Source organism: Tyto alba, unplaced genomic scaffold (assembly GCF_018691265.1).
Source record: "Tyto alba isolate M040663 unplaced genomic scaffold, T.alba_DEE_v4.0 Super-Scaffold_22, whole genome shotgun sequence".
Lineage (NCBI taxonomy): Eukaryota > Metazoa > Chordata > Aves > Strigiformes > Tytonidae > Tyto > Tyto alba.
The window spans coordinates 1172231-1198699 of NW_024881296.1; the positions used below are offsets into that span (position 1 = coordinate 1172231).

At 46.0% G+C, this 26469-nt stretch overlaps 1 protein-coding gene and 1 long non-coding RNA gene across 5 annotated transcripts in view; one reads left to right on the top strand and one right to left on the bottom strand.

The window, feature by feature from the left end:
• SERTAD2 (SERTA domain containing 2) overlaps window positions 1-13707 on the bottom strand; it is an 85354-nt gene extending 71647 nt beyond the window's left edge. For all 3 annotated transcript variants that reach the window (XM_033006569.2, XM_033006567.2, XM_042795796.1), the window contains exon 1: window positions 13225-13707. The gene's annotated coding sequence lies outside the window, so the exon portion shown is untranslated. The remainder of the gene's footprint in view (window positions 1-13224) is intronic.
• Window positions 13191-26469, top strand: LOC116965013. 2 transcript variants are annotated; one of them, XR_004409078.2, is made up of 3 exons: window positions 13191-13279; window positions 22550-22717; window positions 24223-26469. It is a non-coding gene; the product is annotated as an uncharacterized LOC116965013 (long non-coding RNA). The 2 variants fall into 2 exon arrangements; XR_004409079.1 differs by lacking the exon at window positions 13191-13279 and adding an exon at window positions 18434-18572.

Sequence of the window (26469 nt, forward strand, 5' to 3'; positions counted from 1 at the left end):
ACCCCTGTACACCAGGGCTGGTCATCCCCACCTCCAATCTGTACGGTCAGCAATCCCAGAAACCACCTTCTTCTGTGTGCTGCACATTAAAGACCTGAATAAACAAGTCAAACTGCGTTGCACAGTTTAAAACTACAGCATGACATAACCGCAAGTCATTGCCACTAAGTTTTTTTTAAAAAAAAAAAAAAAAAAGTCCACACCTGCCAAATACAGCTCCATTGTCCACTGCTGAGTTTTAATGACAACTGCTGCATCTTGGAAAGTTGTTCAATAATAAAGTACTACATTTCCCCTCCAGGACCAGAAATCAGGTACTGTCACTTATCTACATAAAAGGCATAACACAGGAAAATATCCCACAGCCATGTGGCTCACACGGCAATCAAAATCTTGGACACCCTCTGCACACAGAAATTTGTTCTTATTACAATATATTCCAGTTGGTCAGCATGCTAAAAATCTCCACTCAGGATTTCTGGCTTTTCCAATTAGGCTTATAGACAAAAAGTCTTTTTTCCTTTAATGACATTGCCATTTATTGCAAAGCTATGATGAGTTCTTATCTCATTGTGGTGCTCCACGATAACTCATTATTCACTGAACTTCACTTTTTGATGTATGAGGAACAGCAACATATACTTAAATAGCTCTATTTAAACTGGCCCTATAGTTGAAACAAATCATTCCAAGAACAGCACTGCATTACAGTCAGAACTGCTCAAAAGCTTAGGATACGATATTCTTCAGTATTCACAGAGCTTAATATCTTCAAACAGAAATTACTCAAGCTGATGTATCTCTCATTAAGTCCAAGTTCTTCCAAACGAGAAGAGGATGATTGATAGTCAGAGATTACCAAGGCCAACATAGTGAGAGATCACACTCTTTATGGTCACAAGCAAGCCTGGGAGGGCTCAGTTCCCCCACAGCCGAGCACCCGGGGAATGCTGCAAAGCACCCTCAGCACGCCTTGTCCAAGAGCCCAAGCGTCTCCCTCATCCAACACCGGAGCTGGTGCTGACGGTTAACGGAGCATTGCTGAGTCCTTCCAGGCTACGGGTGCAATGCAAGCTTTCAATCAGCACTGCCTGGATCAGGTTCTTTGTTCTGCCTAACACCGATGGGATTGGCCAGAGTATTTACATTGGACCTGGGTTAAAGGTGGGGAGTCCAATTCAGTATGTTTAGAAACACTTTGGAAAGTAAAAATACGGTCATTGGTCTGGCCTGTTCACTATCAGCTTCCTACATTAGACGCTTATAGCACACTGGTTTTGCAGGAGAGGAAAAGCCAGATTCACGTGCACTGAATTGCACATAAGTCCCTGTATCTTTTATTTCCTTCCAGCTGCCTCCTGGCCTTCAAACACAGAGCCTTAGGTGGAATTTAGGCCATGAGAACCTGGTCTTCAGCCTCCCAGCAAGTGGGAATACCCACAGCTAACTCAGTCTGAAAGATATCGAACACATTACAGGAGAAAATACACCTGCTGAGTGTACACATACACACACACATGGCAACACAATTCTACCTCAGGGGTCCCCTGACTTTTACCTTCCACACAAAGAAGAACAGAGCCGAATTTATATACATGGAGCATGTTGCAACTGGACAGTGCAGGTGAGGTGTGCAATGTGAACAACCTCCACCTGCTGATCATGTTTTGCAGCATCCAGAAGCCAGTTTTCAAAGCAAGATACTGTATGTATCACCCCTCATCCCTATTAACACTGTACTGCTTTTGGAAGTCAAGCTACTGAAATGTTTCCAAGAGTATGGGGAGTGTTACTTCCTTTCCATAGCTGTTATGCATCAGGAAAGATCGTAAACAGATAATCTCTCAGGCACAGGTAAGAAAGATGACAGAGTTAATGTATCCAGTCTTTTTCACACACAAGCACACCCCCTGAAATAAACCAGAAATGCTAATTGTGTGTATTACACTATATTATAAACAGCAGTCATGAAGCTAGAGAAAGTAACAAAGCATCCCTGCCTGAAGGGTCTTCTCCAGGCTACAGTGTATCAGAGGAGAGATAAAAGCAGAAGCTTGAGACACAGTAGAAGAAAAGCTCTCCCCAGATACAAAGCCAGCACGAAGCTCTAATATGCAGGAGTATTTCACTCTCCAGGGCAGAGTGGCTTTCTACGACACTGCTTCACACCCCAGCTCCAGAGTGTCCTCCCAAAAGCACGTCGGGAGGGAGGAGACAGATCCAGTCTCTCTCCCGCAACGTTCCACTTCAGCGGTGCAGGAGGGTTTCACAATCCCTGCCTGCAGTCACAACAGCTCTGAAGGAAAGGGACACAGCTCTTCTCACCTCAGAACAGGAACTCCACTGCAGAAAGTCTACAGACCCCAGCAGCCATCTCCCTCTCCCACAAGCCCAAAGGACACAAGGGAACAGGCCAGTACTTTGCACCCCTGAGCTCAGCATGTTGCTGTCTAAGAGTCCGCTAATAAGAGATGTTAAGAACAGGGCTGCATCTTAAACCCACTCATCACAAAAAAGCAGAAAGGAGGTTCCTCCATCCATGCACAAAGACAGGAACCTGTCCTTCAAAAAGCCAAAGTTCCTCACTTCATATACAAGGCACTAGCAGCAAGGGCCGCAAGTCTGTATTCGCCATGCAGCAGAGCAGGACTTAGCTCCCTCAGGTGAGGCAGACTCATGATTTCCTCCCTGCCATTCCCACCCCAGCCCAAGTTGGCTGAGATCTTGCAGGAGTAATGCCCTAAACCTCCAGACTATCCTGAGTGAGACAGAGAGATGACTCTCAACTCCTGCAGCAGAAATGAGCCTACCCCGCAGAACAGACGCTGGTTAAAATGCAGAGCAGGAGTGGGGAGCAGAGAGGTTCTTCCTGCTCACACAGGCACTCCCCAGGGAGAAAGAGCCACTGGTCCCAGCTCTGAGAAAACCTGGTCCAAACACCAGCTCACTAAATGCACCAGAGGCCCTGACGGCAGGCAGCGTACCCTGAACTCTCATCCACCTCATCTCCAACCATTCCTCAAAACAAGGAAACGGCGAAGACATGTCCAATCCCATAAGCATGTGTTTGGTGAGTTTCAACAGTGCCTCAAGGAGCTCCAGCAGAAGAATATTCAGCTTCTACATTTCGGTTTGAACTGCACATTGAGCTGGTCACTGCTGCAAGACGAGGACATTTCCAGTCATGCTCAGCAACAGAGAAAGATAACAATAGATTTGTTAAAGCAGAGTACTGAGATTAATGGGCCCTTCATTCTACTGCCCATTCTGACACCACATTAAACACCCCTCTACAAAAAGATGGGCAATAAAATTATTTCTTGACATCACAGGAACATTTGAGACTAAGTTAATGGAGTCAGGGCCTCGGTCTTCTTGCAAATCAAGTGAAGGACAGAATATATACAAGGTAGTCAGTTTACATGAACAACGTAGGACATTTTTTAAAATCAGGCTTTTTTCCTTGTGCACAGTACTACTAAATTTTCCCTTGTCCTGTGCAAAGCATACAAGGTTAGAAGCAAAACATCTTCTCCCACACTTGATGTCACACTGGCAGTGCTAGATGCCTTGCTGCTTATCTTCCCACACCTGGGGATGTTCCCCGAGTACTCCACTGTTCCCATCCACTCCATGTCACACAAAGAAAACCAGTTCATCAGTGCTACTCCCACTTCCCAGTTCTTGGGCCGCTGAGGAGGCACCACAAGCAAAAGCAAACATGCAACTGCTCTGTTTGTGTGTCCCAAGGACTGGCTCTGCACACGGGTGCCTGAAGAACAAGCACGTTGCAAAAGCATTATATTTCCAGTGGCAAGATGGATGGGAAAAGTGCCAGTAACCCCTTTGTCATGCCAGTTGCTGGCTGCTATGAGGATGTACGTTAGATGCCTCCTTAGAAAAGAGCTCTGCATCTCATCCTTCCAGATGGAGGAGGGATGATTCATACGCACATAAGCAATGCTAGAATGACGGCTGAAGAGAAAACATTTTCCTTCTGTTTTCTGTTTTGTGTTACAGACATGCTCCGGGGCCTTAATCGCAGCAAAAAATTGAATTGAAGACGATGACACTTTGTGCCCCAAGGAATGCACATGCAAAACCCCAGCGCTACTTCTCACTGTTGCATGCACACACTTCACGTGCCTCATTCCCCTGCTTTCTCATTTTCACAGCATTTCTCTGCACAAAACATGACAGAAGAACTCCACTTACACAGCCATCGCATCGCGCAATGACAAATACAGGGGAAAGCGTCCAAGAGACGGATCAGGTGTCAGGAGCTCTAAACTGACCAAGGACTGACTTGCAATGCAGAAGCAAAGCAAAGGATCTCTTTACTTTCCAGACACACCAGGGACCAAAACGCACACATTTACTAGGCCTAGATGGCTGATAAATGCATAATAGACAGAAGGCTCAGCAGTCAGAGCACTTGTCTGCATGGTGCCCATTTCTTTCGTGGAGGCCACTGCACATATCCTCCTCCCCACCTCACCTGCACAGCACCTCTGCCACACACTCACACTCCTCTCAAGGGCCCTGCGCCCTGTGAAGCTCACTGTTTCTCAGTACTAACCTGTAAATTCCCACCTACTTACTTCCCTCTGGCCTCCCACGGATTTGTGAAGTCCTTGGAACAGAGATTATCTGTAAGCACCTGGAAAGTACCTGGAATATCCTGAGTCCTACTGCAAGTAAACAAACAAACAGCAATGCATAAACACGCAACATATATATTGAGCCAAGCATATAGCAGTCATCTCTGACAGCAAAAGCAACGATTGTAGCTTCTTCCTACAGTGGTAAAATATCTACACTTTGGGGTACAGCCACTGACCAGGAAAACCTTCAGATTTGCCTTCCCTGCCACCTATTTCCTTCCCCCATCACATTATCCATTTCGGAAATCCATGCCCCACTTTTTATTATAAATTATTCTAATCAGTTTTGTGGCATGGCAGAAATCCAGCATAACCTTCAGAAATACGCATGCCCATGCTGACTATATAGCTTCTTCGTTTCGCAGGAGCCTTTCACAACAGCCTGGTGCAAATCTGGGAAGATTTGGCAACCTTTCTAAGCGGCACCCCTAATGCTGGTGACCCTTTCCTAAAGGGTGCTAGATGCATTCACCTACACTACTTTGTAAAAGAAGGATTTTTCCTTAATCTTTCATTAAAGCCAGGAAAAAGTGTTCAAGCAGGAATTTCTCCTCTGCTGTTTTTCAGGTTGAAGAAGCATGACTCGGGGGTGGCAAAGGGGCTAGAGAGAACATCTGCAGTCCAGTGCAGACCACCTTTCCCACCTCACCCTCTTCTGAATGGAAAGATGTAGGGTAGGCTGGGTAATTCCTGAAGATCCTTCAGAATCAGGGTTCAAGTGGGGAAAGGAAAAAGCAAAAATAAAACAAAAAAAACACAGAAAAGACCCAGAGATAATAAGGATTCTTAGCTTTTCCTGGGTAAGGAGCACAGGCTACTTTCATAGCTCCTAAAAGAAGCCCTGTGCAGTTTGTTCATTCATGCTGCGACTGCTCCAGAAAGAATCTGGATCTGTGGCTTTCCCATAAAACTAATAAAGAGGTCTAAACCCCACATTGGGGGGGAAGGGTAAAAAAACACAACAAGCAATTTAAACGCAGAGCACTACCGTCTTGCTAAAGAATATGTTAAGAACTCATCTGAAGTCTGTCTTGACCAATGAGGGACATAAATCAGGAAAAGACAGTAATACTCCCTAGCATGCAATTAGTCACTGCTGTAAGCACTTTAAACTCTGGATTTCTTGGCTTATAACATTTCAAACACTGTTGTTTTATAGAAGTATGATAGCTGTCCAAGCACCACAATCAAATTACGCTACCAGGACATTCGGGCAATGGATTATCACAGCAAAGGAAATGGATTAACACAGTTTTTATTCTGAACAAGGGAAGACTATCTCATTTTGAACATGGCAGGGGGGAGAGTAGAAGCCTATACCTGAGATTAGTTTTTTTTTTTTCCTCTCTCTCTCTTTTGGACTTTCCCAGGTAGGAGTCCCACAACAAATCTGCTAATCTGAAAAGACAGAAACTGACTTTCCCTAGAATTTGCATTGAATTATCTCAAAACAGGGAATAAATTAAAAATATTCCAAATCAAAGGGAAGTTAAAACAGCCTCCTTGTGCTGGCTGAATGCTGGAAGGATGCCCTATTCCTGGGCACGTTCCCATTGCATACCTGGCCTGCTCTTTCACTCGGTATCAGACAATGACCATCACTACCACCAGGCCTAGAGACTTCAGCTCTGTTTAGAAACTTTACTATCAGATATATTCCCTCTCGGAGGAAGGAGGGCCTCTTACCTTCCAAAACCTTCAAATTAGCAGGTTCAGCAAAGTATTGGTCGGTTCCTTTAAAAAGGTTTAATAGTTTGAACATTCTCTTAAAAAGGCTGCACCTTTTACCTTTACATCACTACAGAAAACCTATCTTATTTTATACTTCAGTTCTCACATTGTATCACAAACCAAATAATACCTTAACTTCATAAATCTTGTATGTTTTGGGGTTTTTGGTGTTTTTTTTGTTTGTTTGGTTGGTTGTTTTTTTGTTTGTTTCTTTCTTTTTTTTTTAAGAGTATTTTAGTACCTGCAACATATACATACATACTTTTTGGTGCATGGTACTCAAGAGGCCCCGATTCTGACCTCAGTTTCTTTGGCAATGGCCAAATATTCCAGCACAGGATGAGGGAAAACCCCTCAAGTCTTAATAACATCCCTGTGATGCAGTCTGAGAGGTCACAAGTAGGCATGACATATTAAAGATGAAAAAAGACTAAAACAGTAAAGACAGCCAAATAAATAGAAGCAGAAGGAAAAAAAAAAAAAATAACTGAGGTCCACAACGCATAGAAGAAGCAAAAAACCTACTTTGCTACAGAAGAGGGCACATGTCTGAAGCTGATGACACCTGGGTATTATTCCTGGCTGTGGTCCTGACTCCTCCTGGACAACTGCAGCAACTCATGTCACACCTCCAACAGGCTCTCCCTTCTCATTTTCCTTTTGGACTATAGGTCAGCAGTGGTGAACCTTTTCCTTGCCAAGGGCAGAGGACACTAAATATTACTGGCATCCTATACCTCAACATGTGCCTTAGTACTGGCACGATGGCAGCACAACCACTCTCCATATGAAAACCAAGAAGTGTGGGTCACAAAAAACAGAAGCAGGATGCCAGTCCCCAAGACTTCACATTCCCACTCTAAGCTTTTTAAGGAAGGATCAGTTGCTATTTATTTGTACCCTGCACAGAGCAGTGTTATTCAGAGCTGTTAATGGGATTCTGTAAACAAGCAGCAACACTGGTAGTTGATGAAGACTAGAAAGAACAACAAATGAAAAAAAAAAAAAATGGCTGGAAAGAAGTAGAGGGAATCAAAAACAATGACAGGAAAAGAATTCAGTAGAATAGAAAGAAGGAAAGCAGGTGATGAAAAGATACTTAGAAGAAAGAAAACCAAAAAAAGATAACCGAAAGGGAAAAAGGCATCCACAGGAATATCTGACTTCATTTCAACAAAAAACAGGGGGTGTGGGTTTTTTTTTTTCAAATGAGAATGTTGAATTTAGATAATCAAACAAGCAGTATTTTATTTTGCCCCACAGCAAATATATACAGACTTGTAAATTTTAAAGAGTACGAATCCAGGCTCTCAATGCACTTGTTCTCAGAACTAATGCTTTAACCACGTTAGTAACAGCTTATGAAAAGACAGCAAAGTGACTGTAATTCCCTCCCTATTTAGAAGCTACTTTTTCAGAGTCACCATCACTACTGTAATTTTGCAGTTATGAAAAACTTTCTCCTCATTATGTCTTGAGACCTTCCTCCCTACTTCACACAGTAGGAGCCAAGAAGGCTTTGTTCAGGTTCAGCTGAGATCTCTTCATCCCTGTTTTTTTTTTTAAATTTCTGTGTTCTTAAACTGCCCTTAACCAGACATCCGTGGCAATGCTAGAGATATGAAGTCCTGCAGATCACTACAACTACAAGTAAGTATTATAGAGAATCAGGGATTTATTTGAATACTACGTTATTCCAACTCCCCCGCCCTTCCTGTGACTTCACGGGCTCATAATCATTAGAAAGCAGAGTGTCATTTCTAAGCTGTAGTTGAGCACTAAAAGCACCATGCTGGCTCTCACTGGCTCTATTTAATTAGAGATTAGCAGAAACAATAAAGCACAGGGTGAATATAAACATAATTTTGCCAGTTTCTCAGTAAAAAGGTTTGGGTTACCAAAGAGATAAGAGAAAGGCTGCCTATTTTATCTGTACAGCCGGACCGGCAAGTTTACATTCGCTGGAACCACGCCCCCATCAGAATTCCCTCCGAAATGTCAACACGAACCATGTTATTAATTTTCCAAGTTGCTGACCTTTACTGTTGCCTGCACCATAAATCCGGCATTTTGAACTGTTTCTATTCATACAAGAACATGCTCCGCACACCTCACGATATCTGAACTCTGTACGTACACTGCTCATGTCATAAAACAGATGCTCGCTGCCGCGTCCCTGAAGAAGCTGCTGAGTTGGACCTTCCTACCTCCATGAAGTCCACCGGATTACCATCAGTTATGCCATCCACCACTAAGGCAGACAGGTTTCCCAGGTCGCCCCGCAGCCCTTAGTGTATCTTAGCTTGAATAAAAGGTTTCAGGGTATTTTATCAAGCATCACAGCATACATCTATTTTAAAATAAAATAATTTGATTATGAACTTCAGTTTAATTTCAGTCAGGAAGAAGAAAAAAAAAAACACAAAGTCCTTGGATTAGAAGACAGCAGTTCCCATTTACTGTTCCTCCCAATTAAAATGTTCTATATAGATCATCAGAACTTAATGCTTCATACATGTTACACAGTGCTCAACATAAGGCTGTCGATCTGTCATTTCTCTGTAAGCGCTTAATATGATGAATGATCTGGTTACTTGTCTTTCTGGTATAGAAGCAGGAGAAGCTTTGAGACAAAGAAATAAAGGCCAATGCATATTACGGATCTTACAGTGATTAATATCAGCCCTCCCGATTCACGTCTCTGAAAACAGTTGAGGTCACTATCTCTCTTTTATTTTTATCATGGATTTCAGTACATCTCATCAGAACCCTCCAAACACTCGAGATAATTTAATTTAAAGCAGAAATAGGGATGACAGGAACATACAGCATTTAAGCTGCAACAAACAATGCCACACCAGCATGTCATAAGAAAAATAAGTGGCCTTCACTCTTGCCTCTGCTGACAAAGACACACTTGAAGCCACTTGCAGGCCAGGATGTTAGTGTGATTTCTAGGAGACAATATAATAAATAAAGATTTAAGAGAGTTAAAAAATAAAACAAATCTAACTACTTATTGTCTGAACTGAAAAACCTGCCTTTCCAAATCAACTAACGGTTTGGCAAGCCTACATGGAAGGTAGACAAACAAATAGCATCATCTCCTTTTAACACAGAATCTGCAATAAGAAAAAAGAAATCAGCATTTTATTGATTTCCATAACACCATCTCTACAGCTTAACAAACTCACTCAGCTGCTAATGCTAATTCACTGATGCTATGGAGCCTTCCCATATAATTATACACCCTCCACTTTTCTGAGCCCCAGGGCGTTGTTTCTAACTTTCCAGAGGACCACTGCACTGAAAGTAGAAACAAAAAAACCCCTCTCCTTCATTACCCAAAGCAAACTGCAAACCAGATTTTGCTTATTTAAATGGGAAATTAGAGAGACTTAATTTTTAAAACAGGGAATAATATGCCAGTCTGCATGTATTTTCAGATTTGATATCATGACAACAAATTCTCATTTAAACTCTTCTCCCCACAACTATTTTTTTTTTCTTCCTGAGAGTACACAACAATACAACATATAAATATTGCAACAACTACAATTTCTAGGGAGAGATTCTGAAGTCCTTCTCAGCTAAGAATTGTTTTAAGGGAGTGATTCTGAATCAGACAGAGACTTTTGTGAATGTCACTATAATTAACATTATAAAAAAAAAATGTAAAATGTTACCATTGCTACACGGAATATTTTATTAGTAAATGTATATTTCAAATATATTTTGGATAAGTTTTTCTTAAAAAAACAAAAAACAAAAACAAAACAAAACAAAAAAAACCCAACAACAACAAAAAAAAAAAACGTGGATCACCTAAACCAAATTAAAGGAAGATACCTTATCCGAGCCTAAAATCCAAAATGTCCTAAATAATTAATGAAGTAACCTCTGCCATTTTTCTCCATTTCTCAAACAAATTCAGCAGTCCACAACCAAGCAGACAGCTCCAGTACACTTCAGTGAGAACTTCAGTGAGAGTTTTGTTCAATTAGGGACTGCAGAATTTGGCCCAATTAATCTAATACTGTCTATCTGAAAAGAATGTGGTGGAATGGTGCAGTATAAACACCCTCTCCAAATGGCTGTACCTAGTCCTCTTTCTCGCTCGCCCCATTTACCCTGCCTTGATATTTCAGATCCAACTGTACCGTATTCACCATCTCAATCAAGATTCCATGTGCTGTTTGAGCTAAAATAGCTTAATTTTGCTATGGTTTCCCACGCATATATTAATTTGGAACTGGTTAATCTATTTTCTCTGAGAATGGTGAAATGTGTGGATTTTTGTTCAACAAACAAGTTGACAGTATCAATACAGAGTTGGAGAGCCTCTAAAAACAATCTAGTTTGCATAATTAATGTTAATTACAATAACATCTCAATCAGTGACACAAAAGCTTCGCAATGAACACAGTCATACAAGGAAGTGAAAACATGAAACAAACATGAAAGAATTGTGTCTTGTTCTGAAAGAGTATCAAGCAAACTTTCAAGAGATTTACAAGTAAGAACACAAAGGCAGAAGACAGTTCTGCTCTGTTACACATATTTTCTTTACAGGCTGCTTAATACAGAGCTTTCTTCTGAGATTGTAATAAGACAGTGGATCTGAGCTGTGGACACACCAGATAATACTATCTTTCTACAACATCATATCCAAGCCATTATCAACTGCTTTATACAAAAACAACTGAGGGCCTGATCCTGCTGCCAGTGATTTCAATAGCAAACATTTAAACAGTGCAATGTGAATGTTTGGAGGGGTTCTGGAGAAGGAGAGGAAGGGGGGGAAAAAAACAAACAAACAAGCAAAACAACTCCAACTTGAACACCCAATGTAGGTATGGATAACCTCAGGCATAGAGGAATTGCAGGAGAAGATAATGAATTTTTCAACAGTCTTTTTCCGACTTTCCGTAGCAACAAGGGAAAGCTAAACACACAGGAAACTTACCTGCCTGTTTCACTGGAAGCACAGAAGTCTTAAACAGGGTTTTTTTTGGTACGGTCACTTAACAGAGCAGCTTTACAGTTAATCCTCTGAAGCTTTCCTCACAACCCAAGAAAAACAGTTATCCAATATATTCTTATTTCAACGGAAGGAAAAAAAAAAAAAATTAGTTACGAAAAAATAAGCGCCACTCTACCTCACCCAGATTGGTACTAGTACACAAGTAGTCATACAAGCATCGCAGGGAGCACTTGCGCAGTAAAGTACCACTCAGCATGAGTAAGGGTGGCGTAATTGTGTCTGATGAGAGAAGGAATCACAGCTGGTCACGTCACTACTACAGGGGCCTTTCTGAAAACATGGATTTCTTGATTACTTTTCACATTAATGCAAATCCACTCCATTAAAGTTAATGAAATTAACTGGTACTAAACCAGTACCAGAGGAGAAGCAGGCCCACTTCATATTGATTTAAGAGACCACAACTCAAGGACCCTCGATAAAGGCAAAATACCAGGAAGCTTTTGGGTTATGTTGGGCAAGCTACTCCTTGGGATAAGGACTGATTTTCTATTTGGTATCAATGCCAGAGCTGATTGTGTTTGTTTTCCTGGCTCTCTTTAGAGATAGAAGGAATACAAGATTTGTTGAAGACTTAATTTCCTCTAGAAATTCACCGATCTCAAGCATACTTAAGTAGTCACTGACTAAAGCCATACTTCACTATTACTTATTTACAAGAGTGCTTGCCTTGAAAAAATAAACTTGTAGTGGAGGATTCTCAGAATGATGCTGGCCTTTCCTCTTAACAGAAGTTCAGTAGATTTATTTTTCAGATGTCTGAGAAAGATCATTTTGAAGCGCGATGAGGTTTGGTAAATCTTCAATTCAGCAATTAGTTTCCATACGATATGAATTACAAAGATCAAGCAATTAATATTAATAACCAAACCCAGCAAAGTACTAAGGCTTCTGACACCCTGTGTATGGAGATGCTGCTGTAGTTGCTGGGCTTTTCCATCTATCTGTTTTATTTTAGCTACTCTGAACATACGGCACATGAGAACGTACACCACATTCACGTTTCTAAAAATATATTAAGGAAGAAAAAAAAAATAAAAATCAATAGCAATGAAATAGAGACACAACCATTTTACATTAAGTGCTCCCAGTATCAAGCCAAGCCACCAAAATTCCTCACTGCGGACCATGGCTTCACCCTACGATACACGCATTTTCCTGCCACGCCAAGTCAAGCCCAGGTAATACCGAAACATCCAGGCACGACAGGGTGGGGAAGATGGTGCACCTGGAAATAAAAAAAGGTGCGTTTCCCTGGTTTTCTAGGAAGGACTGTGGCCAGAGCCTGATCCAGAGCGGTCTGGCCCACCACTCGACCTGAGGGGGGGCTTTTGGGAGCCCCCTTGTCCCTCACATCAACCTTCCCCACACCCTCAACTGCGGTCCCAAGCGGGGAGGAGGGAAAAATAAATAAAATAAAATTACAATCAAATATGTCATCAGCAGCTTGACACGCATTTGTAGTTGGCAACGACGCCGGGCTTTTATATTTCTTTAAAAATTTTTTTTTCCTCTCCTTCTTTTCCAATCCAAGGGAGAAAGTCCCTCCCCGGCCGGTGCCAGGCTGCGCTGAGGCGAATGCCCCCAACTTTCAAACAGTTGGCAGCCAGCGGAGGCACCGGGCTCCGCCGCCGCGCTCCCCCCTCCCGCCCCGCCGCCTCCCCGGACACCCGGGGGCTGCCCCAGCCCACCGCCCACCCCCTCCCCTCCCACCCCCCGGGCCCCCCTCCCCAGCCCCGGCAGGCAGAAAGGAGCGAGCCCGGGAAGGCCGTGCCCGGCACTCACCCGCTCCGGGGGACTCCGCGGCGAGGACCGTTGAGGGAGGCGCTGAGGGGAACGGGTAGGGGCGGCTAAATGGGGTCGGGGGGCGGGTGTCAACGGAAAAGAGGGGACGGTGTGTGAAAAGGCGGGGGGGGGGGGGGGGGGGGAGGAAGGACAGGGGTGAGGAATTTAAACAGGAGAAAGGGAATTAAATTAAAATGAGCGTGCGGCGAGGCGCCGGGCTGCGCGACGGAGGCGGCGGCCAGGCGATGAGGCGGCTGTGCTCTATCCCATGCCGCTGCGGTGGCCCCGGGCGGCGGCGGCAGCCGAGCTGGGGGGGAAGTTGGGGCCGCAGCCGGCGGGGAGGATGTGACACCGTGACAAGTACGGCCCGCCAGCCATGTACCGGGGGAGGAGGCGGGGGAGGCGGCCGCCCGCACGCAGGGGGCCGGGGCAGCCCAGGCAGCGCCGCCCGCCCGCACACGGCATTTAACGGCGCTGACGGGCCGCGCCGTGACTCACACACGGGAGTTAGTCACAGGGCGGGACCGGGGAGAGGAGGCGGAGGGGGGAGAGCGGGGGGGGGGGGGGGGGAAAGAGGCCGCCCCGCCCCCCGGGCGCCCCGCCAGCCTACGGGGCGCGGCGGCGCGGCGGATTGGCGCGGCGGCCGGCCAATGGGCGCGCGGGTCCGCCGCCAGCGCTGGAGCGGCCCCTTCGGCCCAACGAGTCTTCTGAGGACACTGCCGCGAAGTGTTGGGGAGGGCTGGAGGGACACCCCACCACCCCCCTCCCCGGGGGGCGGGAGCGGCGCCCTTGGCCTGCCGACCGCGGCCAACCAGCACGGCGGGTTGGGTTGATGGGCGGCCCGGCCCGGCCCAATCAAAAGGGGGCGGGGAAAGAGGGAGGGAGGGAGGGAGGTGGGCGGAGGGCCTTCTCCCGCCCCCTCGGCGGGGAGGTGGTCACGCAGGGAGCGGAGGGCGGGGGAGGGAGCGTGACTGGAGCCGGCGGGCGGCCCGGCCCGGGGGAGGGGCGCGGGCTGCCAGCCGACCCCGAGGGCGCCGGGGCGGCACCGGTGTGAGGGCGGGGGGGTTACCTCAGCGAGCGGCGGGGGTGGGCACCGAGCCGGCTGAGGCGGGGGTTACCTCAGTGAGTGGGGTTACCGAGCCGGCTGAGGCGGGGGTTACCTCAGTGAGTGGGGTTACCGAGCCGGTTGAGGCGGGGGTTACCTCAGTGAGGGAGGTTACCGAGCGGGGGCCGGCGGCCGGGAGATGTCCGGGGTGGAGAGGGGCTCGCCCCGGGCCAACGCGGCGAAGCCAAGGCCGCTTCCCGCGGGAGGAAAGAGACCGGAGCTGGGGCCTGCTCCGGGGGAAGCCGGGGCGGCCCCGCTGGCACCGGGCGGGGAAGGGCTGGCCGGGCGCCGGGTGTGAGGTAAAATGCCTGAAGGGGGGGCTGATTGCATCCAGCTCGGCTGGGAAAGCTTCGGCTTCCCTCAGCCCCAGAGGAGCCACCAGGGTTTGGAAGTGGGAAGTTAGGGTTTGCTTGTGTTTGACAGGTGTCACGGCTCAAGGTCTGAATTATTTCCACCTCCCTCCCCAACCTTTTTTTTTTTTTTTTTTTTTTTTCTTCTGCCAAATTTTTAGAGAACAAAGCGCGCATCTAAGGTTCTGGTATGATGCCAAAATTTGGCCAGATGAATGAAAAAATAAAAGTAATAGCATTGAAGGCTGCATTACAAAGCACAATTCCTCTCGTGCTGCTGGAGGGGAATTGACAGACGGGAGCAGTATCAGTGGTGTAAAAAAGCAATGTTGTTTTCACCAATTATTAATATTGGAGGAATTTATTTGGGGTAGAGAAGGGAAGTAATGCCCACTAGGAGTTTCCAACAAATGCTGGACCCTTACCAAAAATTTAGTCCCGGTGAAGGAAGTGAGATCCTCAAATTGTGTTTCACCTCTTCATCTCTACATACAAACTCTTAAACTAAGACCTGCTTTTTTTGCAGTAAAAGCATAAAATAGGCGATAGAGTTCTGTAAGATAATGAGATAACGCTATCAGAATAAGGGACTACATTGGCATTTTCCCAGGCTGCAAAAATACAGTTTTGTTTGCTTTAAAAACTTGTTCCCTGGACAGAGTGCTATAAATACAGATTATTTTTTTTTCCTTATTTTGGCATCCTCAGTAATTGAAGAGCTGAAAAACTATAACCTGCAGTAATTTGTTCTTGTTTTTCACTTTAGAAATAGTGGGACTAATTACAGTTTTCTCCTGCTTGCTTTTATCAAGATCCAGGGAGCTGGAGTGAAGATTTCACAGTTCCTCCTTTGAAGCAGGAGAGTTAAATTGCACACCAAAAAAATGGCCTTCAGAGTTGCCTCTTGGCATCTAAGGCATCATCCTGCCAGCTGTCCTGTAGTCAGTAGCATCTTTCAAGAAATCCAGGACGGACAGTACTCAAATTGCTCTAATATGAAAGACAAATAGGACCAGCAAGGCCATCATGTCAGGAAAAAAAAAAAAAGGAAAAAAAAAATAGTGACGTACAGATTTAGCAGGGTTTGAGTGGGATTTTTCTCTTTTTTTTGTTTTTTCATCAAAGAGCAGAAGTAGGATCTTAGCCTTTCCTGAGCATCTATCATTGGCATACAGTGAATTTTGAGAAATTAGCTATAATTTTATAAATATATTTTATGTTTCAATTCTATCCCTAAACACTATGAAACATACCTGGCTTAATGCCTTTCGGGTTTCTCCCAACACCTTCTGCATCGTGCTGAGGCTCCAGGGAGTTTCTTACATGCAGAATTCCTTGGGCAGTAGCATTGCTCTGCTCCTCAGCTGTATAAAGCCCTAAATCTTTCAATTCTAAGAGAATATTGGGAAAATAGCGTTGTTTAATAGCTACCCGATCTTCCCTGTTTCTTCAGTCTCCTTTGAGAGCATCTGAAGGCTTCCCCATCCTGAATGGTGCGTTCGTAAAACCTTAAGGATTTGTTGACTAATATTTCCTTTCCTGTTGGAATCTGCTGAGCTCTGCTATTGCAAATGCTCTTGCTTTAACTGCTCTTGGATTAGAATAAACTGAATCCACCCTATTGTTCTTTTATTGCATTTTCTTTTACGCATACTGCATTTTGCTCCTCTTCTGAGTGATTGGCTGTTTGCCTTAAAATTTATGAATACGGACGTGCATTTTGTTTGGCACAGACCTGTTTCCATTGAAACCCAAGACGGTTACCTTGGCGCAAGGGATTCATTCCAGCTAATCGTTGGAAATAACGAAGGATTTTTATCAGTGATCCCCATATTTGAATTGATAGCAAAAGCAGAGAATTTTAAGATCCGTCATCTTTTTTTTTTCCCTGCCATATTAAGAGGTTAAAACACTTGCAAGGTTCTGCAGCCTTCAGCAGTGCTTACACAGTGATTCATGCTTAGCAGGTTCTGAACACTAAACAGAAGAGGGCTTTGCATCAGATTCTGTGCAATTTGACAAATGTAGAACAGAGCATTCACCATTTAATGATGGAGATTTTTTTTTTTTTTTTCACACACCCTCTTCAAAGAACTGAAAGGGAATTTCAGGGTACATTGTCATTTTGTAGTTGCACCTTCTTTAACAGCAGTATTCTAACAGGATTGAGACAGAAGTTGAGCTCGTGAATTTGGGCGCGATGGCTTCTGGCGGGTGAAAGTCTGTGAGCAATCATCCTGCTCCACTGCTGCAACCCACTACGGGGGCTTCGCGCGCGCGCTCCTGGGGACAGCAGCCGAGGTAATATTTCATATCATCGCAGTGCTGCAGCTTTCCCAATATACAGCAGTTTTTCTTCAGGGCCAGCGCTGGTGAGGAAGCAATTATATTAAGATCTCGGCTTTTACTTTTAAAATCTCAATTTCACAGTAACAGAGAAAAGTTTGAAAACACGGCCAGCTGCTGAAGGTGATTTTTGTTTGGGGTGGTTTATTTTCGTTTTTATGAGTTTGGTTGTTCAGGGTCAGTTGTTTAGGAGCACGTTTGGCTTCAGCTGAACTGAGCCAAGCTACTCTTCAGTTAGACTGGGTTTAGAAATTACAGCATTTTTACCAAACTGCTTCAGAACTGCAGTTAAACTACTGCTGCTTAGACAAGGATCCGCTCAGCAGAGATAGTTGTTGTCTATGGCTTGGAAATGCAGTAGCTTGCCCTCCATAATTTGTTTCTGGTGCAAGACTGGAGGAAGGTCACGCGTCTTGGCTTTGGCTCTGGCTTTACCTGAAGGTTTCCACAGCTGCTGCTTGTATGGGGTTTGCGTGACAAGGTTTTGGTAGCGGGGGGGTTCAGGGGCGGCTTCTGTGAGAAGCTGCCAGAAGCTTCCCCCACGTCTGATGAAGCCAATGCCACCCGGCGCCAAGACGGACCCACGGCTGGCCAAGGCCGAGCCCGGCAGCGGTGCTGACGGCGCCTCTGGGATAATATATTTAAAAGTGGGGGAGAAAGAAAAAAAAAAACAAAACAACAAAACAACACAAACAAAACCAAACTGGAAAGTTAGTGGGGAGAGGAGTGAGACTGTGAGAGAAACAGCCCTGCAGCGCCCAAGGCCAGGGGGAAGGCGGGGAGGAGGTGCTCGGGGCCCAGAGCAGGTTCCCCTGCAGCCCGTGGGGAAGCCCACGGCGAGGCCGGCTGTGCCCCGCACCCAGGGGGCGCCACGGCCGAGCAGGTGCCCACCGGCAGCCCGGGGGGGACCCCACGCCGGAGCAGGGGGGTGCCCGAAGGGACCCCGTGGGAAGCCCACGCCGGAGCAGTTCGGGAAGGACTGCAGCCCGTGGGAAGGACTCGCATCAGAGGAGTCGGGGGAGGACGGTCTCCCGTGGGAGGGACCCCACGCTGGGACGGGGGGGAGAGTGTGAGGAATCCTCCCCCGGCAGGGGCAGGAGCAGCAGAGGCAGCGTGTGATGGACTGACCCCAGCGCCCATTCCCCGTCCCCCTGCGCTGCTGGAGGGGAGCAGGGAGAGAATGGGAGTAGAGTTAAGCCCAGGAAGAAGGGAGGGGTGAGGGGGAAGGTGTTTTAAGATCTGGTTTTATTTTTCATTATCCTACTCTGATGTGATTGATAATAAACGAAACTGATTGCCCCAAGTGGAGTCTGTTTTGCCCGAGACAGTAACTGCCGAGTGATCTCCCTGTCCTTATCCCGACCCATGAGCCTTTCGTTTTATTTTCTCTCCCCTGTCCAGTTGAGATGGGGAGTGACAGAGCGGCTTCAGCGGGCACCAGGGGTCCAGCTGGGGTCAACCCACCACAACTGCTACAGAAGTCGTTAGAGAGAAAGAAACCACAAAACCTGAAGTAAAAGGAGCTCGTGAAACCAGGTCTGCTCAAGGTGTGTAGTGTGCCTGTAGCCAGAGCAGGTCCCAGGAGCTCGGTGCAGCTCTCCCACCCTTGCAAATGGGGAGTAATTCCCCTGCCGCCCATGAATTTGAGGTTTCCAAACCCAAATCAAATCAGGGCCTGGCAAGAGGGGCCTGATCCCTCCCTGCTTGCACCCAGGTGCATTTTAAGCCATCAGAAATATCTGATCCCCATGCAGGTGCCCTGGTGAGGTAGACTTCACCTTCAGCGACATCTTCCAGGGAGTGTAAGAAGGTGTGTATTGTGTTCAAGAGAATGCTTGCTAAAAATATTCTTTTGAGTGTAATCAAGATGATTTGGTAGATAGTTTCAGGGAAAGACCTCAGAGCCTGCCTTTTTTACTGCTCTATAGTTGTTTACAAAATAAGGTGGTTTAGTTAGTTATTGGCCTCAGGGAATACCTTTAAAAACCTGCAAATGCTCACTTATATGTGGATAAAAGCAGTGAATTTCTTTCAGCTGTGTTTGCTTTTTGAAAACATTCCAGTCAATTAGATTAGCAGCTAGAAATGTTTATGGAAAGAATTTTAAGCCCATTTTAGAGGGTATTCATGGAAAGCAAAATTTTATCTCAAAAACACAGTCATCTTACTGAGTGTTAATTTATGTTCATCGACTCAGGGAATGCAAACCAGTATTGTATGTCTGATTTGTTCAGGTCGTTTATCTCTCCTGTTTATCCAGTCTCTTCTCGTTTTCTGCCATGCTGCTTCCTATTCCTCTGCTATGCCAGGGTTGGAAAATGTAACATTTTATTTGTTCTCTTCACACCTTCTGCATTTCCCTCTGAACAGAGGGCTCCTTTCTTGAGCAACAGTGAAAGTAAACCGCTATCACAAAGCAAACTTGGGGCCCTGGAATATAAAACCTCTCCCTGCAATATTTAAATTCCTTTGAAAACCATCCTCTGCCATATGTCTATAAACACTGTCCAGCTGCAACAGGCTTATAGATTCTTGGAGACCATCTGAATTTACCAAAGAAATAACAGTACTGTGTGCTGAGATGCAGTCAATTGCCATTTTAAACATTTCACTTAGATCTTCAGATACATTTTTTTCTTTCTCTGTTGGCGATTGTTAGATAGAACTGGGAGCAAAAGTATACCAGCGTAAAATACTTGCTTTTCTTAAATGAAGTTCATCTTTCTAAATAGTTATATGAAAATTATCAGCTTTATTACAGGACATACGGTAGCACTGTGCAGCTGAAAAGACAGATTTAAGTTTAACGTCATTACTACCATCACATAAACAGGCTAATGTGCGTGCTCCAGCAGTTCAGCATCATGTTCCCAATTCCTTCTCTTAGCAAATGATCAAGGGAGAAGATCCAGAGCTCTTGTTTCAAGAAAACAAACCCTCCTCTACTTAAAGGAAAAAAAAAAAAAAAATCTGTAAATGGTTTTTATCCCAAAAGCATGACATTTACATGTGTGTTAACGCTTTCAGCTGTCTGGTGTCACCGTGCCCCCGCACAGCACTGTCAAACACCAACTTTTCATGTAATTTTAAAAACTCACGTTACTTCACTAATACCTTGTAAGTACTTCTGTTCAAACAGCTTCATTGCCTGGTTTGCAAACATTTCTGATCATGGGCTGAGTCGCTTGTATTATTCCATTACCAGAAACCACGTGACATTTATTATATTAAAATACAGTACTGAACGTTTCACTCTTAAGTCCAAAGTCTGAACCACAGTTTAAATATGTTCTTTATATTTTTTTCCATCTAAGTTTATCGTAGAAACTACCAGAAGTTTTACACTGGCCTTTTAAATGCCTGCGGGTATTTATTTGCAAACTTCCACAGCCAAATGTGCTAGAAGCATTAAGATTAGCTGCAATGCCAGTTGTCATCTGACTGCAGCCCGTGCGGGGCAGAGGCCATATGGTTTTTACTGCTTAGGAATGGAGTGGCAGAACGGGAACACTGATAAAAATATAATAAATAATAGCAATATACCAAGCACAATTACTCTGTCAAATGCCAGGCGTCAAGCACTTGTAGCAGGGATACTTTCTTGTGGTCCATGAGAAGAAGATTTAGTTGTAGTAAATAGCCGGTGAGAAAATTTCAAACACAAAGGTTTGAGAAAACTAAGCTGCATGCGGACCAGCATGCTGAATTAAAGAGTAAATGATATCCTATGAGGTGTTTGTCCAGGTCAAGTTGCAAGTCCCTCAAAATCAGGATTTTATCATAAGAGAACTACCATACGTTTATTGTGAGCCACGACCACCAATTCCTCACACATTGGTGCTGGCAGAAAGTGGAGTATAAATGAAAGGAACAATTTTAAACATATGGCAATCTGGCAAAGTGCTCTTACATTTTAATTATGCTGCAGAAAGGTCGCGGCTGGCTCTGTGTCGGTGGAGGAATAATTTGCTTTTATGGTTTATGAATGTGCCTCTCCAAAACTGAAGAACCAAGAACTGGAGAAGAAAACATGATTTTTCTGTGTAGGCTGTCGGTTCTGATCTGCTTTTAAAACAGCCTTCCAGAAGCATCCTGAAATTTTACCGGCTTATCCCACATTTCCAGGGTGCCCATGCAGTTCTCAGGGCTGGGCTGGAGCATCTCCAAGTTAAGAAGGACGCAAAACCCAGGTGTCCTGGCTGTCAGTCGTGGCACGGCGTTCGGCGTGCCCAGGGCAGTCCGTAGGTGCAGGAGGCAATCCAAGGGGAGCCTGGACGCACTGATCCGCCTCTGGAAAAGGGTCTCTAGGCTTTCAGCTCTGCAGAGGGGTGCTGTGAGGAGGGAGGACGACAGGTTACGTGGCTTTTCAGTATCACACTATGCACCCTCCGGCACGGTCAGGTGGGAAGGGGTGCTTTCCCTGGGCCAGGACGCTTCCCATCCCCTTTCCATCAACTTGTTTTTATTCAGTGACAGCCTGCTCACCTTAGCAGGGACAGCAAATGTAATTTTGTGAGACCTCTAAAGGAGCTGCGTAGTGGTAATAAGGATTTTCTTTCTCTTACCTGGTTTTCAGACCCAGTCCAGCATAGCCCATAAGAGCATGTCACGACACAGCTCCCAGTAAGACATCTTTAGCAAGAGCTTCATGCACGTTGAGGTTTCAAAACATAATTAGAAAGTTGTGAAGGGATGAGCTTGTCAGGAGAAGGTGACATGCTCTTGGTTTGAGGCCAAATGTTAAGAACCATCCCCGAGTTCATTTATAGTTCTCAAATTATCTGTGTCCTTTTTCAATAGGCTATTTTCTGAAAAGAAGGAGAATTTTTTAAAGCATAATACATTAGCTTTGGGACTAGCTGTTTGCAGTCGGGTATGGGGTTCCTCTCCAAGGAGAAAGACCCAGGCCCTGTTAGTTGTTTCCCGGCATTGCTGCAAGCCTCAAACCCCCTGGGGGTGGGGATGGGGTTGGTGTTCTACTCCCCCCAGCAGCCCCAGACATCCCCGGAGTCTGCAAGTCCGAATAGATAAGCATGGAGCAGGGCCCCATACAAAAGCAAGAGAGGTAAAGTGATTTACTTAAGGATAAGACTCATCTCTCCCAAAAAGACACTCCCACCCTTTGATTGCTTTATCTCTTCGGTGCTGATGGAGCTGCAAGGAACAGAGTCTCTCAGGTAGGGCAATGGTTAATCCAACGTGAAAGCAGAAGGAAAATGTCTTGCTACAGATTTAATTCCCACAGTTGTCCTTTCTTACCTCTGCTGTAGACCAGAGGGCCTGAATGCAGGTGGGAGTGTTTCTGTTAGAAATGCTTCTGACAATAAATATTGTGAAAATCAGCATTGTTTTGTTAAAAAAAGAATGGATGCGCACCTCCAGTGACCTCTATTTTTCACTTCACTGAAGTGATTATAAATGGCTTTCCTTCTCCAGCAACGCCTTTGCTGTGGGCACTATTCATTGTTTTCACCTCCCTGTCCATATCCAGGTGTACTGATTTTTTTTCCTCCTGTTTCCAAAGGCTGCCTTCGCCCTGAGCTGGGGCAGAATGTGCTCCTGCAACGCCGCTTCAACACTTACCGCTGTGGTTAGCCACGCTGAAGGAGTGCCCGGGATCGACGCACGGCTACCGTTTCCATCCGCGGCTCGGCTCGGTCCTCGTCAACTCACCCGGTGGCACGGGAACCGGGTAGGGGCTGGAGGGACGTGTGGGTGACAAGGGTGCTGGGTCGGTGGCTCTGTCCGAAGAGCGAGCATGGAAGCTGTAAACGGCCCCCCCCCCCCCAGGTCAGGAGAGCATCGGAAGATGTCAAGGGCCAAAATAAGGGTCAGGGCTCAGCTTGGATATGGGAAGAGACACTCGGGGAGGCGCTTGGCAGGAGCTGGGGAAATTTGCCAAGCTCTGTAGAGAGGTCTCTCCCTCTCTGGGCTTTATCCAGCCCTGCTCAGGAATAGCCAAGCCAATGCCAGGAACTGGAAAATGAAACTGCGCAAAGACAGAGGGGGAAAAAAAAAAAAATTCCAAGCTGCAAAGCTGGGGAGGAAAGAACACCAGAGTGAAAAGCTGGTGTGCTAGAAATAATTTGTTCAGTCTGAACCCACCGGGTGATTTCGATAGAGGAGGGGCAGAAACTTTGCCACGCTCAGGAATGTCGTGCTTGGTTTATTTACAGCATTTCTTTTGCTCCCCCTCCCGCGCTGAGCTAGAGCCAGTGAGCAAGACGGAGGGAGGGAGAAAAAGAGAGGCCGAGAGCCTTCTGCAGTCGATGGGGGCCTATAAATAGCTGGTGAAGTCTTCTAATACCGATCGGGTGCGTCATTATGGCCCTCCCCGGCTCGGCTCCGCGGCGGGAGTGGGAGCTGCGGCGGCACCCGGAGCCGAGCAGCCGGGCTGGGCACAGCCGGAGCTGGGAGAGGGAGGCTGGGAGGTGCCGAGCGGGTGGCACGCTATGTGCTGCGGCCTGCCGCGGCGAGAAAGAGGGGGGCAAGCGAGCCACCAGCCCGCCTCGCCTCGCCCCGGCCGTGCGAAGCGTATTCTTCTAGTTCTTGTTCTCGCAGCTGCCCCGGGGGCACTGGGGAAATGCTTTTTCCCCAAATAAATGGGCGTCTGAGGTCTGTGCCTCTGCCCGACTTTGATTCCGGGGGGGGGGGGGGGTGGGGGTGGGGGTGGGGAGGATTTCTGAAGTCTGGCCATGCCATTTGCTCCCCCACCTTGCTCCTCCTCACCCAATAGTAACGGTCAGAGGAGGAAGAAGAGGTGATGGAGTAAGTTTGGCAAGACGGGCAGCCAGCAATCCCTTCTCCGCAGGTTAAGAAGTTGCTCTCAAAGGTGACTAAAGGCAAATGTCTGCGGGTTGCTAGAGGGGATTTCTAGCCCAAATTTCCCACCCCTGTCACCAACACCTCACACCACTGGAGATAAGCCTCTTGTAAATAATGCTGCTGCTTCTGCCTGCTCTTTTTAAACCGTTGCTCTTTAATCCAGATTTCAGGGCTGGGGCGTGAGACGACCTGGTGCTTTCTTTTCTGAGCTCCCGCTCTCAGCCCCGTAGCAGCAAGCTATGGTAAAATACTTCTTGCAAAGAGCCCCTAAAACAGCATAAAATGCTTACATAAATGTGGGGAGGACTTTTTCAACTAATTAAAAGGAGACTCCAGTCACTTCCCCTTTTTTTTTTTTTTTTTTTTTTGCAGCGCTGCTATATTTTTGGAGCATCCTGACCTGCTTCATTTCAGTCATTTCTCTTCTCCATCTGCTTTGTATTCCTTCATTTCTCCTTGGAAGGTTTTGCAAACTCAGATGCAATTTGATGTATATTTGTAGGAGCGCAGTTAACAGATCTCCTTATCAGACACCAGTTTCAGTGACTTAATGATGCTACTGATAAAAGGGTGAGTACAGACTGGCCAAATCTCACTGGTTTCAACCATCTTCCAAAAGAAATTTTTCATTATGAAACATTGTGGAAATTGCTTACGCCAATCCCATGGAAAGAAGTGGAATAACCCACTGGCAAATTCTTCCTATCTGAGTCTATTTGCTCAAAAATTGACCTGTTAAACAAGAAGATGTCAGGCTGACACAGGCAGGTCTCTCTGCCGAGCCAGTGCCATGAGATACGCTCCTTTTCGAGGAAGATGGTGATTTCTCCCAGGTTTGGGGCTCTCCTTGGGGTCTACCAGTGCTGCACCGATGTCCGGCAGAGGAATCATCTCTCCATGAAATCGCACCACATCAAGAAACTGGAGGCCCCTCCAGGAGTCCTAATTCCCTAAAATTTCCTGAGGATGTTGAAGCTCTGGAGCAGTGTGGAGTTGGCTATGAGCAGCCTCTGCAAGAGGAGGCGCAGCCCTCCGTGGATGTTTGAGCACCCGGCGGGTTTATCAATACAAAACCCAGCTCAGAGAGAGGGGGATGAGGATGATGGTTAATCTGTTTGGGGATCAACGGAGGTTGCTGGCACCTGAGGGGAGGAGCAGCACGTGTTGGGCTCTGCTGTGTCAGGGGTGACCGGAGTGCTTGCAGCAAGTGATAAAATTGGGTAGTTTCTCCCAAGTTTGATGCAATAGGTGGCAAACAGAGAAAGAAATGGGAATGACAGGATGAGAGATCACATATGCTCAGGGAAAGGGACATAGCAGGAAAGGTGATAAATTGGTGAAAAAAAAGTAAACCAACCCAAAAGTCTCTCCGCTGAGAGAGAGGAGGACTGTCCCTGGGAAGTTACAACTCACTCCCAAGCGGAGCGTTTGTCTCCAAGCATCGCTGGTTTCTCAGTGTCCAAAAAGTTTCTTGGTTTTGTGAGTCTTTTGTAAGGATGGGTGCAGAAGAAACTAGTGATCCTGCCTCCCCCACACCCCAAACCACCCTAAAGTCCAGTGAATAAAATTCCTGATGTGAAACTCTGCCTGGGCTGGCTTTTAAGAGGAGACAGTGGATTTTGGCATAATCATCAAATTATTATAATATCATAATATTATGTTATATAAAATATAGTTATTATAGATTGAGCTCTGAATGCAAGAGCCAGGCTCACCCTTGGTTGTGCTCTTCTGCATCCCTCTGCACCCAAGCCAAGCTCCGTACAGGCTGCAAGAGCCTGGGCTGGAGGCAGCTGTGCCCTGCTCTGTATCCTCTGCACCACACAAATCCCATTCCCGAGGATGTGATGCCTTGGGTACCCACGTCCCGCTGGCCATTTGCATTTTTCCATCGTGCTGGAAATGTCTCCACCGTGCCGATTTGGTCCCTGGCTCTGCTCTCAGCAAAACGCAACGGGAGCAAGAGCAGCCACCCCAGGCAGACTTGTCTTAGTCCTGAGGAAGCCTCAAACCCTGTTGCCCCACCTCACAGCACCCTCCCCCACGTCCTTGTTCATCTGAATAAATTTGGGTATGTACATCTTTTCATGGGGAAAAATAAAATATGAGGCTTAAAAGAGGTTCAGAACATCTTTTTTTTTTTTTTTCTAACAGTGAGGTCCATGCTGGCCACAGGCTTGAAACGAGCTGGGATCTACCTTTCTGAACTGAAATCGTGAGGATTACTCACACGTTGAAAAATACGCCTGTGTTGAAATTCCCTTGTTGGATTAAGACCTAAACCCTGCAATTGTCACTTTTCCCACCAGAGGAAAGTGCCAGTGGCTTAACTAAATATACTGTCCTCATCATGGCCTGCCATTTCCAGTTTGTTTCTCTTTCCCCTTTTACTGGAACTCCTCCACGTTTCTGTAAGTTTATTTTATTTTTCGGTTGGTTTACTTTTTTTTCACCAATTTATCACCTTTCCTGCTATGTCCCTTTCCCTGAGCCATATGTGATCTCTCATCCTGTCATTCCCATTTCTTTCTCTGCCTGTTTGCCACCTATTGCATCAAACTTGGGAGAAACTACCCAAACTACAAATAGTGGACAAAATAAAGCCAAATTCGCTCTGGA